The sequence below is a fragment of the Melopsittacus undulatus genome, chromosome 6 (genome assembly GCF_012275295.1).
Source record: "Melopsittacus undulatus isolate bMelUnd1 chromosome 6, bMelUnd1.mat.Z, whole genome shotgun sequence".
Classification (NCBI taxonomy): Eukaryota; Metazoa; Chordata; class Aves; order Psittaciformes; family Psittaculidae; genus Melopsittacus; species Melopsittacus undulatus.
Window position 1 is genome coordinate 43,557,665 of NC_047532.1, and position 13,186 is coordinate 43,570,850.

Genomic DNA, 13,186 nt, shown 5'->3' on the forward strand with positions numbered 1-13,186 from the left:
GACAAGCTGGCTGCAGCTCACAGGAGCAGCGTGGGCAACCACAGTGCAATGCAAAGCCAGATCAGAAAAACGAGGAAAATACTTAATCTCCATGAAACCTCTTACCAGCCTGGCTCCCTGCACACACCACATGAGCTCCCTGCCTGCTGCTGCAGCCCGTTTTGACAAGGGAAGCATCCCCTCTCTGACATTACTTTCCATCTCCCCTGGATGTGGGTTTCCCCAGGGTACCAGCAGTTGCATGCACCACCTCCCCTGTCTGAACCCACTGCTGCAGTATTAGACAGTTTCTCCACCTGTCTTACAGAGAAATGGCAAAAGAGAGATCCATAAAAGGTGCAGTTAATATATTTATATAACCTAACACTCCTGCTGGCTGGTCTGGTCACTCTAGGCTAGTTGTGGGAAGGACCACAAAGGTCCAGGCACATTTTCCCTGTTGCCTAGTTTTCCCCATGAGGAGCAGTGTGACCTTTTCCCACTTTGACACTGTTTTTTCCTTTTCAGGAAATTTCTTCCTGACCCCATCAATTTGTACCCTGAAACATGAAAATAGATAAATTTAGATATGACAATTTTATTTCCAGCCATATTTTTTGTTTTCATAAATGTCTCTAGTTTAAGGTGCTTGGCTGTTTGCATACTAAATAGGCTGCCTTGTTTCCACTTTGCCACATCTTTGTATTATATTATTTTTACAGCTGACAAGCACTGTTAGACTGTGGGAATGCTGCAGTGTCAAGAGCAGATTGAATTTGCTGATTGCTGGAGTTCTTTGTGCTGCTCACACAAAATTTCTTTCCCCTATAATACATCTGTTGTTTGTATATTCGATAAAGTTAATATCTGTGAAATCAGTCATTTCCCCTAGCTCTAAATTATACTGCAACAGACAGAAGATTGACTTCATTGTATTGACAAGAGAGCTCTCAATGCTTATTATTTGTGGTGACTTGGAGAGATTACAAAAGCACACAGAATGGCTTTATCAGGGGAGTATATTTCTATAAAACCTGATAAGGTGGTGTATGCACACTAACAGTGGGAATAGTTTTTAACAAACTTTGACTTTTCTAGTATTTTGGGGAGGAAGAATTTAAAAAATGGCTTAAATCAATGTATCATTCCTTTCCTCCCTTCATGCAAGTATCCTGTTTAACACCAATCTCATGTGCAATATTTATGTCTACATAAATAATTTAGGAGCCAATTAATCCAATTCTTTTATAATTACCTCTTATAATGGCATACAGCCCAAATCCCAGCAGCTTAATTGCTACTTAATGGAGATATTTATGACACCAGCACTAGTGAAGAATATAGGCACTCTCACTTATTTCAAGCAGAGTTGAAGCTTAGGCTAATAAACTGCTGATTTGAATTTCAAACGCCTCCAAAGTTCTGGCATTTGAAGACACATGTTTTTTTTAATTCAGAGCAAGAGCCTTCAACTCTTCTGCTTCACATGTGACCAGATGTTAGGGCACAGGAGTCAGCACTCATTTGCTGCAAGACAGCAATACTGCAGTACCATTTCTCTGATGCTTTGACTCTTGCAGCAGGGCTGTGCTGGATTTTGATCCCATAGATATGACCAAGTTTGACCAGGTTAGCTTAGCGCATCATGGATGCAACCAGAGTACAGATCACCCTGAGTTAAATCCATAAGCCTTGCTCAGTACATGGGAGTGGCTTGATTGTTAAGGGCATCTCAGATGGGAATGAGATGTGATGAATTATGAATCCTCTCAATGAACCCCAAGGACTATAGTAGATGCTTAGGTGAAAAACATCACTCAGACAGGTGAGAGCACAAATGTATCATGTAGATCTGGGAACACTAGAATCAGGTAAAGGTTTCTTATGTACTATTCACCCGTGAGAAAGATGTGAGGGAAATCTCCAGCTTTGCCAATGTCCCTACCAATGACCCTATGTGGATTCAGGACTTTATCATTTTTCCATCTATGGCCAACAGTGTAGTGACCCAGCATGCCACAAATCTGATTAACACAGATAGTCTGGTGCTTGACACAGCTGCCCGTGCCAATCCCCTATTTCATTTTCATGGAAGGGAAGTGTAACATGGCAAACAAGAATGCTTCTGCAGATCTCTCAGGACTGGCCAAAACTGTGGGAGCAGCTGGCAGTGAGAGGCCCTGACCTCTGAGTTAAGGTCTGCAGCATGCATCAGGATGCTCCTGCAGAGATGGGAGCACTGTACCCAGCAGTACTGTGCCACCCTGCCCAGTCCCACAGGAAGGAGGACAGAGGTCAGATTTTGTTAGGCTGGAACAGTTTCAGGATCGATTTTGCTTATTTTCCCCATGCAAATACAAAGTTTAATAACAGCACAATCTCGCAGTATATGCAGGTAGCAGCTTAGTGAGTATTTATGATAGCTACCTGAAAAAACTGGATACCCAGCTTTGTCCACTAACAATAGATTAGAAAACACTCGGAAAAGTAAATAGCATATAAAGGGATCTTTCAGGTCATAACTGCAGAGCTTTTGCTCTAGTCATATCTGTTGACACTTTGATGTCTTGTTTTATGCAGTCAGGTTAATAAGGGAACTAAGATCACAATAAGAGTCATGAATAATCAGATGTCACTGGTCACATCCTCTTGTTCTGTCATTTATGCCTCAAGAGGGGAAAACTGACATGATTTAGAAATAAAGGACAGTTAGCTCTCCCTGCTTCAGCTTAGCAGGCCTGCAATTTTCCCATCATCCCTTCAGAGGAAAAAGTGAAAAAGAAACCTTGCAAGAGGAATAAATGCTTGGGGGCTATCTAATTTGGTAGTCAACTCTTCAACACACTTTCAAGCGAGTAGCATATTTCCTGAGCATAGTTTGACACACATTGCCTGCTATATGATCATCTTGTGAGGTTGTCTCACACATCATTTAAAATAGACCTCGAAAAGACAAGAGCATTTCTTGAAGTGTCGTAGAATTACATATGTGGTGCCTTTTCCTCTGCGTATGTTGCATGTCCCTCAGTATGACTGTGCACATGCTCTGACATAACTCAACATCTAGAGGAAGGGAAGGGGAAAAGTCTGGAGCAGTACCCTGCACCCTTCCTGGCAGGGATGCCCCACATTCATGGACTGTTTTAAGCAGCATGTTACAAGATAGGCACTTGTATTCAGATAGTCAGAGGCAAGCATGGCATTTCTGAGTAAGGCTTTGTCTGCACTGGGTGGCTGCATCAATCTGGTTTACTTCAGCCTCAGCAAAAATAAAGCCTATTAGACAGTACAAACAACCATCAGGATATACGCATTTGGGATTCAAGGGACTGCATTCAAGTTGAGCTCAATGCGTTCTCGATTGATTTAAATTAAGGGAAAATAAACAGTTCTTAAATGAAAAATGAACACCCACAGATTGTCTGGCACAGGTTTATACTCTCAGAAAATCACTCCTTCTACCAGTGTAATTTTCCCATCATGAATAAGTTCTAAAATGTTAATGGCTTTCAACTTGCAAACACACAATGCCCTGAAACTTTGCCCTGTTACTTGTAAAGTGTGCTCTACCAAGAAGTACTTGATAATTAGAGGCAATGTGCTGATGTGAATATAGAAAACTCATTTTAAACTATTTAAAAGCTCAAGAATACAGCTTCAAACTGAGAGTCACTTAGGTTTTATGATTGCTTTTATCTGTACTAGCAGCTAAAGACATCCTCTGAAATCTTAAACTAGTCTTAAAGACGGTTTAGTCAGGGTATTTTCATGATAATTGGCAAATTTATTCCATTGTGCTGCTATTAACTGGTGGATATTTATGCATTAGGATGCAAAGGAGTCACTCCTACAGCTAACAATTCACTAAGGAAGGCTTTGTAATTAGACCAAGAGACTGGGAATTTGGATTCCTGTGTTTCTTCTGAGCTGTGGGACAGACATAATGTGCTGTCCTCAAATTGAGTCACTTTTATTCCCTTATCCTCTGAATGCTCAATAATGTTGATAAGAAATTATTGTGATATGTGTCAAGAACTGTTCAATAAAAGGGTGAATTTGGGGGCATTTGATTCCCTCACCTGCATGCTCACTGCTGGTAAGGATCTTTGAGATTCTCAGGTAGAATGTGCTGTTATGAGTACTTCTATTAGTGTTTATGGGTGGTTAATTAATTAATCCCAATCCATTTGTCTCTGACCTGAATTACAGAAAACAGAAAGCTGAATTTGAACCAACAACACTGGATTAGAGGTAGAACAGAGACATTTACAAGGAAATTAAAAGGAAATAGAGTTGTTACTAAAAGTATTTTCGAATTAGCCCTTTTTATTTGGGGAGAGGATGACATTTTTCTGGAATTACCAAATTTCTTAGAAAGAAAATTAAACCACCCCCACTCCAAGACACAAAGACTGAGGCTCACCATTTCCAGAAGAAACTTCCAGCTTTGTTTTCTCAATAAAACAGAAAGAAAACCTGACCTTCTATCTACATGCTCCTAGATCCTTCACTTCCAGCAGCTGATGAACAGACAGGGCAGAGAAGCACCAGCAGTTACCTGAAGAAACATCATGCAGCAGTCAGCAGGGGTCTTAGAGGGACACCACTTCACTTGTCTTGCAGAAATCCCAAAGGGAAGCTCAGAGGGAGCATCAGGTTTCCTCTCCTATATCTGCAGAGAGCTGGGCAGACCACTCTTGCCAGATATTGTTCTAATCTCAGCCTCTTGTTCTTCTTCTATTTCTAGTACACTTGTCCCCAAGGACAGGGTTATGAATAAGCCCCTTGGAGAGTCCCATATTTTTTAGAATTAGGAGCCTTACTTGTTACTTCCACAAGAACTAATCACCAGTGGTACTGTACCCAGGCTGTACTGCACCGGTACAGTCTTGGGGGCCAGTGCTGGTCTCCCATCTCCTCACTTGTCCAAATAACCACTATCAACATTTACGATATGGGAACAAAACTGAGCCCTATCAAAACCTTTAATAAAAAATTGGAAGAATCACATGCCAGGACAGCTCACATGCCAGGATAGCTTTCTATGGATGTCCTCACTGCAGTCTGCCACAGTGGCAGGTGGAAAACCTAGCCTTTGGCTATTGTATGGGTCAGTGTAGCCATGAATACAAAAAACTGTTGGGTTCAAATTTTCCACTGCAGCAGCTTTATCTGGCTGAAATGTTCAACAAGACACACTGTAGAGAAAGATATTTTATCCAGAAGAATGTCTTGAGTTTAGTAACTCCACTGACTTCGATGGAAGAAGTCTCCTTTCTGAGCTGATGGTGATTTATCTGCTCCATTAAGTCCAATGACCAAGTGCACAGTGCTTTCAATGGGACCAGAAATTAGACTGTCTGTGAAAAGGGAACAGACAGAGGTTTCACCTCAGTTACTCTGATTTAAATGCAGAGAGGCTCTTGTGACTTCTTCTGTGTTATTTCAGCTCTAAAGGAACAAAATGGAGAGCAGAGCTGTGCCAGTGAACAGTTGCCTAGGCTGAAAATAGCAGGTAGTTAAAGCAAAAAATATTTTCTTTTATCATGGAATTCCCCAGTACATTTGGGAAGTTACTGATTCATTTCTCACAAGTAGCAAATTATTTGCATTTAATGAAAAGAAATCCTTTGCCACTTCTCACTTATTTTAAGAACATACCTGAACCTGTGTATTTTGGGTTCCCCCCCATATCTCAGGTACAATTCAGCTAGCAATAAATAAATATCTTATCCCCCATATTTAACAACTGGAATTCCACAGTAATTTCACAATCAACAATGCCTGGTGTTAAGGATTTCATTATTAAATCTGATTGAATATGATTAAATATGGCTCATGCTTTCCAAAATGGGTTGCATGATAGATTTAAATGAACTTATTAGTGGTTAATGCAGCAAAGCATTTTCTAAATGCTAATGTTTGGCTCGTTAATTAGTTTGAAGATTGTGTAATTATCAGAGGTTTCAATTAGCATACGTCTACTTCTTTTTATTCCCAAACGACAGTTGTTTCCGTGTAGCTATTGGAAATTCAATTATATTTATGATAAAAATAGGACATCAAACTGCCCAAACAAGCACACTCTGCATGGGAACAGCATCTTTTCCTTTAAAGACTCTTTTATTACTGCTATTTTCAAAAATAACATAGGCTCAGCAGCTTTCTCTCAGCACAAAGAAGGGATAGCAAAGTACACGGCTTTACCAGATAGTTATATACCTCTGAAGAGTTGTGCAAGATGCACAAGGTCTGAATAGGGCTTAGAAAGAAGCAGGAGCAAAGCCTGACTTGTTTTCCCTCCCTCTCCCCCCTCCTTTTTTCATTTCTTTGGTACTTTGCTTTTAAAGGCCAGCAGCTATGCCATGAGGCAATACAGCACAAATGCCCTATCCAGAACAGCTGAGCTGCTGTGTACACGAGGACATGGCACAAACCCAGGTCCTGGAAGATGTGCAGAACCACAGAGCCATGGGCTTCAGCACAGGCTAGGGAAGGGTCACCAGTTAAACACGCTGATATCCAGAGCAATTAATGCACCAGCAGTTCTATTTTAAATAATACAAAAGCATGGAAATAAAGCAGAAATAGTCTCTTAAGCAGATATTAGGCATGATAGGGCCATAAATGCAACAGAAACTGAGAACTGAACCAAGTGTTACAGTCAAGGCTTGTGTCTGTAGAAGAAAGACGTGGGTTATGAGATATGAGCACTTCAGAAACATTAGCATGGACTCAGAAGAAATGCCATAAGGATAACTCATGTCCAAGTTTCCTGGAGCTGGAAGGCTCTTGGGTGGAAAAAAAAAAAAGGTTTTTTTTTCCTGCAGCCATATTGAATGACAATAGCTAAAAAAAATATAAAAATAAATCAACTGGATCATTTTTCTCACACTTTTTAAAGGCATCTGATTTCTCCAGCAAGCCTCCATGATTGTCTTCGCAGCACATGCCAAATTCATGCCAATCCTTGCAACTTTTAACAAGGAACTTGTTTGTCATCAGTAGGTCTCGTTTCCACTAAATATGGAATCCCCTGCTGTAGTTAGAGGGCCACAAACAGCTGAAGTGGCAGCACAAGTGTACAAGCCAGAAAAATCAAACCCTGTAGCTGCTGGCAGAGAAGGCTCTGTTCAGGCAATGACATGCATGCTAATGAACCACAAGAGCCACAATGCATTAACATATGGAACAATTAAGACCAATAAGCAACTATTACATTTGCTACTGAAATAAAACAATTTTCTCAAACAGTCAACTTGTGTCTCAATACCAACCAACGTGCACCACTTAGGTAAATCACCTGATGAGTTTGGATTTTAAATTGCTATTAATCGTGAATGTTCATCCTATGCACTTTTATGTGTGTACTTGTTACTCAAAAATTATCAACACGGCATGATTAGGTAGATAATGCTTTATGCCCCCCAAAACCTCAACACCCCCAAAGCTTCATTCAAGGGAAAAAGATAAGGAATGATTACAAAGCAAAATGTGTCACCCTTGACTTCTAAGATACTGCTTGTTTTAATGAGGAAAATCTGTTAATTCTTTGGTTTTCACTAAAGTAGCTACCTTCACAATTCTTATTTCAGAGAGAGGTCTACCTCAATCAGTAGCAAGGAGGTTAAAAAGACAAGGCAGGGTTCCATTAATAATTTACAGTGAAATAGGGATGCCAAGGTGGTATCTTAGAGAAAAAAAATCGCACTTCCAGTGGATGCAAAGACCTGTCACCAGTTTTACTGTCATACAGGTATACAGACTTGTTACTGGACAGGTTATCCAGTGCTCAGCCAATTTGATTAATGCCTGCAAATCCTCTCAGCACCTGCTTCCCATCTCTAAAACATGCAAACCCAGGTGTCTCAGCATGGCCTAGGAGATGGCAGTGACCCCCCAGCAGCAGTCACTGTCAAGGCTTGCTGCATGTGAAAAGCCACCTTCTTCCCTTGGCCTCCACTGCCAGCTTAGAGAGAAAGCAAACACAGCCCATGGCATATAAGGCCCAGGGAATATAAATGGGCCCATCAGGTCAGAAAGAATATTATTGTTGAGGGGTGCGGGGACTGGCAACATGGAGAAAAATAACAGAGCTTTTGCCACAGCCTCTGATGGGGGAGGCAGAGAGTGATGAAAGGAACCAGGCTCCCAGGCAGCTCCTGGAACCTGTGAAGAGTCTCCTGGGCTGATGAAAAACTGATGAATCAAAACTTGAAATATGCACTCAAATCATTACATTGACTCCAGGAAAAGGTGTGGCTCAGTTCAGCAGGACACCACTGGGAAGTGACAGGAAAGCGTGGGGTTTAATGTCGAATAGCAGCTGCTGTCTGAGGCAGAGGTTTCACCAAATGTCTACAATGAATTTTCAAAGCCAGAAAAAGTGATGAAAATGTTGTTGTTCTGATGTTCTCAGAGATTTGGCTGCTGATTTCCATGGACCCACCAGTCAGCCACCCTAGAAATACCTGCAATACCAAGAGGGAAAAAGCCTCTCACTCTACTGTGTATGGCATTTATAGATGGGAAGGGCAAAATGTGGCATTGCTCAAATGCTTTTCCTTGCTGTTGGTTAGGAGGCTGCCTCTGATATTAATTATGCAGACATCCCTTTAAATCCTGCATTTAATGCTAATGTCCGTGAATCACGCCCTGGGAAGCTACAACAGTGGGAACAGGCAGCTCTCCTTCAAGACAGACCAATGGAAGGAAATGAGAGGAAGGTCCTTTAAGTGCACAGTAGCTGACCCCAGTCTCCAAGGACAACTGTGTCACACCAAGCTGACAGCCTGCTACTCTTCATGCAGCCCTCAGCCCTCATCTTTCTCTTCTCCCCTGTAAATCCACAAAAACACACACACCTGCCATAACAGACATTACATCGGAAGAACACTCCATCCATCCATCCACCCATCCATCAGCTGAAAGGGCTGATGGTCTCACTGAATCATCTGTCGTATTTGCCTTTTTATCTCCTTTTTTTTCTGTACTTGAAGCATACTCCAGCATCTTTAGTTCTGCAGGCAGCAAATGCCTGTACACTATCATTTGCTCAGTGGATGATGAATTTGACAGCCTAATCTTAACTTCTTAACAGCTGTGTTTATTTACTAAAGTAGTAAATTGTTTCCTCTAAAGCACAGAAGGGTTGGTTTGAACAAACTAACATCTCTGCAATTTGGTGAGATTTGGTACTTGCACGTGCTTTCTCTTGAAACTATACATTTTTCTATCACTGAAGTATCTGAATTATAGGCAATCTTGGGATCCAATCTTTATTTTAATGACTGCTGTGGCTGCTGTATTGCATAGAGAAGGAAGGGTGGAAGTACAGTAAATTGGCTTATAAGAAATGTAAGAACTTCTGTCCTGAATCTTACTGACTACATTTGCCCCCATTCCAAGACTCTTCTGTTTCCCATTTTTAGTTTGGTCCAGACTATACAAGTCATTGCAGCACCACACTGCTCTTTTATCCTGTCTCCACACTTCCACAAACTGGACATTGGACAGTTGCTTGCAAGCGGCAATGCTCTAGGTCAGAAAAGATGTTAGGATACCCTAATGAGTCTCACACCTGCCCCCTGAAATTTAAACCCCAGCCCTATTAGTGGAGACCAGTTTGGGTTTTGAGTTTCTGGAAATGGCTTTCAGTAAGATACGAGCCTTGCTGGGACTCCCTGCAGCAGCCCCTGAGCTGTTGGACTTCCCATGGTGCCTGGCTTGCACCATGATGCTGCATGCTCCTGCTCTTGCCCCAGGATTGTGACTACTTAGGAGCCTGTACAAAGCACAGCTACTGCCCTAACACCAGGAAAGCAAAATCTTGCAGCTTATCATGAGCTAAGTATAGCTTTGCTGCAGCAAATCCAGCTGGAACAGCAGGTTTTGGAAGACAGTGGAGATGCACAAATCTAGTGGGAATACAACACATCCTTCTTGTTCAGTGGACAGTTCAGTGATAAAATAATGCTAATAAAACCTCCTTTTCTAATTTCCACTTCTCCTTGGGGGTATGGAAGCAGCTGAGAATACAGTACACGCTTACCCCCTCCACCACCACTGGGACTGTTGGATCCTTAAAATCCCTCTATCAATTAGGGCCAAGAGAGGAGATGTCTTTCTTCTGACTTATTTCCTCTGGCAGCAGCAGTCACACCAAGACCCCAGTAAGAAAGGTTCAAGTGGCTCCCCAATATAGGCAAGAGCAGGGCAAGTAATAACCCAGAACTAGAAGTGATCTGCATACTGAAAGTACAGTTTATACCTCCCACCCCCCCTCCTTTTTCTGTCATTCCCCACATACCTGTAGACATGAAATTTGCTCGAGAATGCATCCAGACATCTCAGCATGTATCAGGGTTTTGCAGTGGGTGCAGGTAGATGTGGCAGCTGCACCCACCCTGCTGTTGGGTGATCCCACTGCCTCCAACCTCTGCTGTTCCTCCCCCATAAAAAACAGTTTTTGCTGGGTCAGCAGGCTGAAGCAGCACACAGATAGGAACCTTGTCTCTCCTCGTGGGAGATCTTAACTGCTCTTCTACCAAGGAACACACGCTGGATGCTGTCTTAGCTGGGATGGTGAGTGCCATGTAAGCAGTATGCCTGGAACTGGTTGCCCTGGTGGCCTGCCACAGGCTGTTTCACAGCCATGACTGCTAAGCAGAGTACTTGAGAGGTACTTGAGAGATACTTCAGATGTTTGATCCTTACAACTTGCACTTTGTCCTTCAAAATTCTCATTTACATTGAAATGACTTACACATGGTGTCAGCTGAGAATTACCTCTGTATGAGTTTGCAGATGTTTGGGGGGTTTCCAGTTTTAAAAAGAGGTATGTGTTTAAAAGCTTTTTATTTACAATAGATTTGGTTACTTTTGAAGCCCTGTGACACTGGTTTACTTAAAAGAAGCTCTTTGGGACACAAGACAGCTGTGTGGTCAGGAATCAGGAATATGTGGGTCTCTCTAAGACAGAAGCAGCTCTGACTGAAATATATTTTTATCACTTTATAAAATGTTTATTGCCTGAAAACATATTTGATATAAAGCAGCAAAATTTCTTTCTCTCCTTCTTAGTACTCTTAGCAAGCACATTAGCGTATCACTGGAGCATTTCATGAATTCATTCTGTCTCAATGGAGGCACCACGTACATCTCCAGCTCCCAAGGCACCATTCCCCATTCTCATTGTTTCTGGAACACCTCTGTAGCAGTGCTGGTTTGGGAGGGTTGTCCCAGGTGAAAGCCATGGGCAGATGCAACCCTCAGCCTGGTCTTCTGTCCTATTTGGGGGGAAATTTAGAGCTTTATTTCTACCTCTGCTATAGACTTGCTTGGCAACTCCGGACAAAACCTGTCACTAGCTGAAAAGTAGGAAGGGGGAATAGTGCAAAGGCCTCTAGGAGAGAAAAAAAGGTGTTTATGTAAAACTTCCAAGAACAATGGGGTCTCATCTTTGCTGGGACATCAGTAGTGCAAACCCATTAATTACTGAGCCATTGTTCATATCCGTTACAGCAGAATTGCAAAGCTAGGAGTCTTATTTCATTTTCAGGCCCCCCTTCCTCTCTCGTGACCGTATTTCTTATAAACAAGATTCTTATTTCAGTATTCATTAGATTGTTTGTCAAGAAGAGCAGCTGATGTTTATGAACTGATTAAGATGCACTGAGGAGGGTTCAGCCTAAACAAGAAAAGACACAATAACAGATTTCAAACATGCAAAAAGCTGCTGTGAACAATAAAGAAACAGCTTTTTTCTTTCCCCCACATTCAATGTGGAAAAAATAGTAAGTTTTTAACTGCAACAAAAAAGATGCAGATTAAACAAAAGTGCTTTGACATTAAGGCTATCACAGTATTGGAACAGGCGGCTCAAGACAGCCTTTAGGGCCATACTTGCAGCTGTCAGATACAGGTGCCTACTGCCTGCATGCCTGCTGAGTTCTCTTTTAGACCTACAACTGCAGTCATTTCCCCTTGCCTCCCTTATTATTTGATAACCCCATTATTTTCAGACACTCCAAACCCTAAAATATTCCATTTGGTCCTGCTGTTTTTAAAATCCTCCAAAAGTGTAAAGTTGAGAAGCTGGAAAGACAGAACCCCCACATTCCCGTATCCATGCCTGTAAAGCGTGATCCAGCTACAAACGATGCAGAAAGCCACGCAATGTGCTGATGTCCAAACTACCAGTACTATGGGCACATGTTTCTTACCCTTATTATTTCTTATAATTACTTCTTATTATTTCTCATCCAATTCAGAGGCATAACTTACCTGCAATGAGAAAAGCATCTGCTGGAAACACCGAGTTGATTTATCCATCCAGCCAAGCAAATAGCAATAAGCCAGAAGATAAATAAATAAGTGGGTCAACAAGTATTTCACACTTGAGTGCTCTAGATGAGAAATCATATACCTAAACCTAAAACTCAGAGGAATACCCACTGTCCAGAGACCAGCAACAAACAACACCTCTATTTAACTGACATTTCAAATTGGTACCAAACAGGAAATTTCCCCCTTTTTAACAACACATGGTGCAAAGTTATATTTTTTTTGCTATGAAAACTCTATTGAATTATTTCTTGTAAAATTAGCTGCAGGAACTGAACTGAAATAGAATATCTAATAGAATGAAATAATAGAATATTTAATTCAGCACACACAGCAAGATTTACTGATTTGAGCATGAGATGGTAAACAATGCAATTGCAACAAATAAAAATGCTCCTACTTCTTTGCCTTGGGAATTGGCTTCTGGCTTCAAATTACTTACTGCTAGAAAGCAAGTCTGTTGCCATCCACCTAATCAGCATCTGACTTTGCTGCAGTATTCAAACAAACTGAAGATAGATGAGATGTGGCAATAGAAAGTGAAAGAACAGCAAAACTTTCAAAAAACAATTTAAAAAGTAAACTAAGCATCAGTAATTGCATTTTTTCACTATTCTCCTGAGGAAGGAATTCTCTATCTTAAAAATTATTCACTTAAAAGAAAAAATCAGGGATATATGTCAGAATCCACTGTGGCTCCCAATTTAAATATTAGGAATGCATGGTTATTAGATTTTACCTTCACAGAACAGTTTGGATTGGAAGAGACCTTAAAGACCATCTAGTTTCAACCCCCTGCCATGGGCAGGAACACCTTCCACTAGACCAGGTTGCTCCAAGCCCCGTCCAACCTTCAACACTG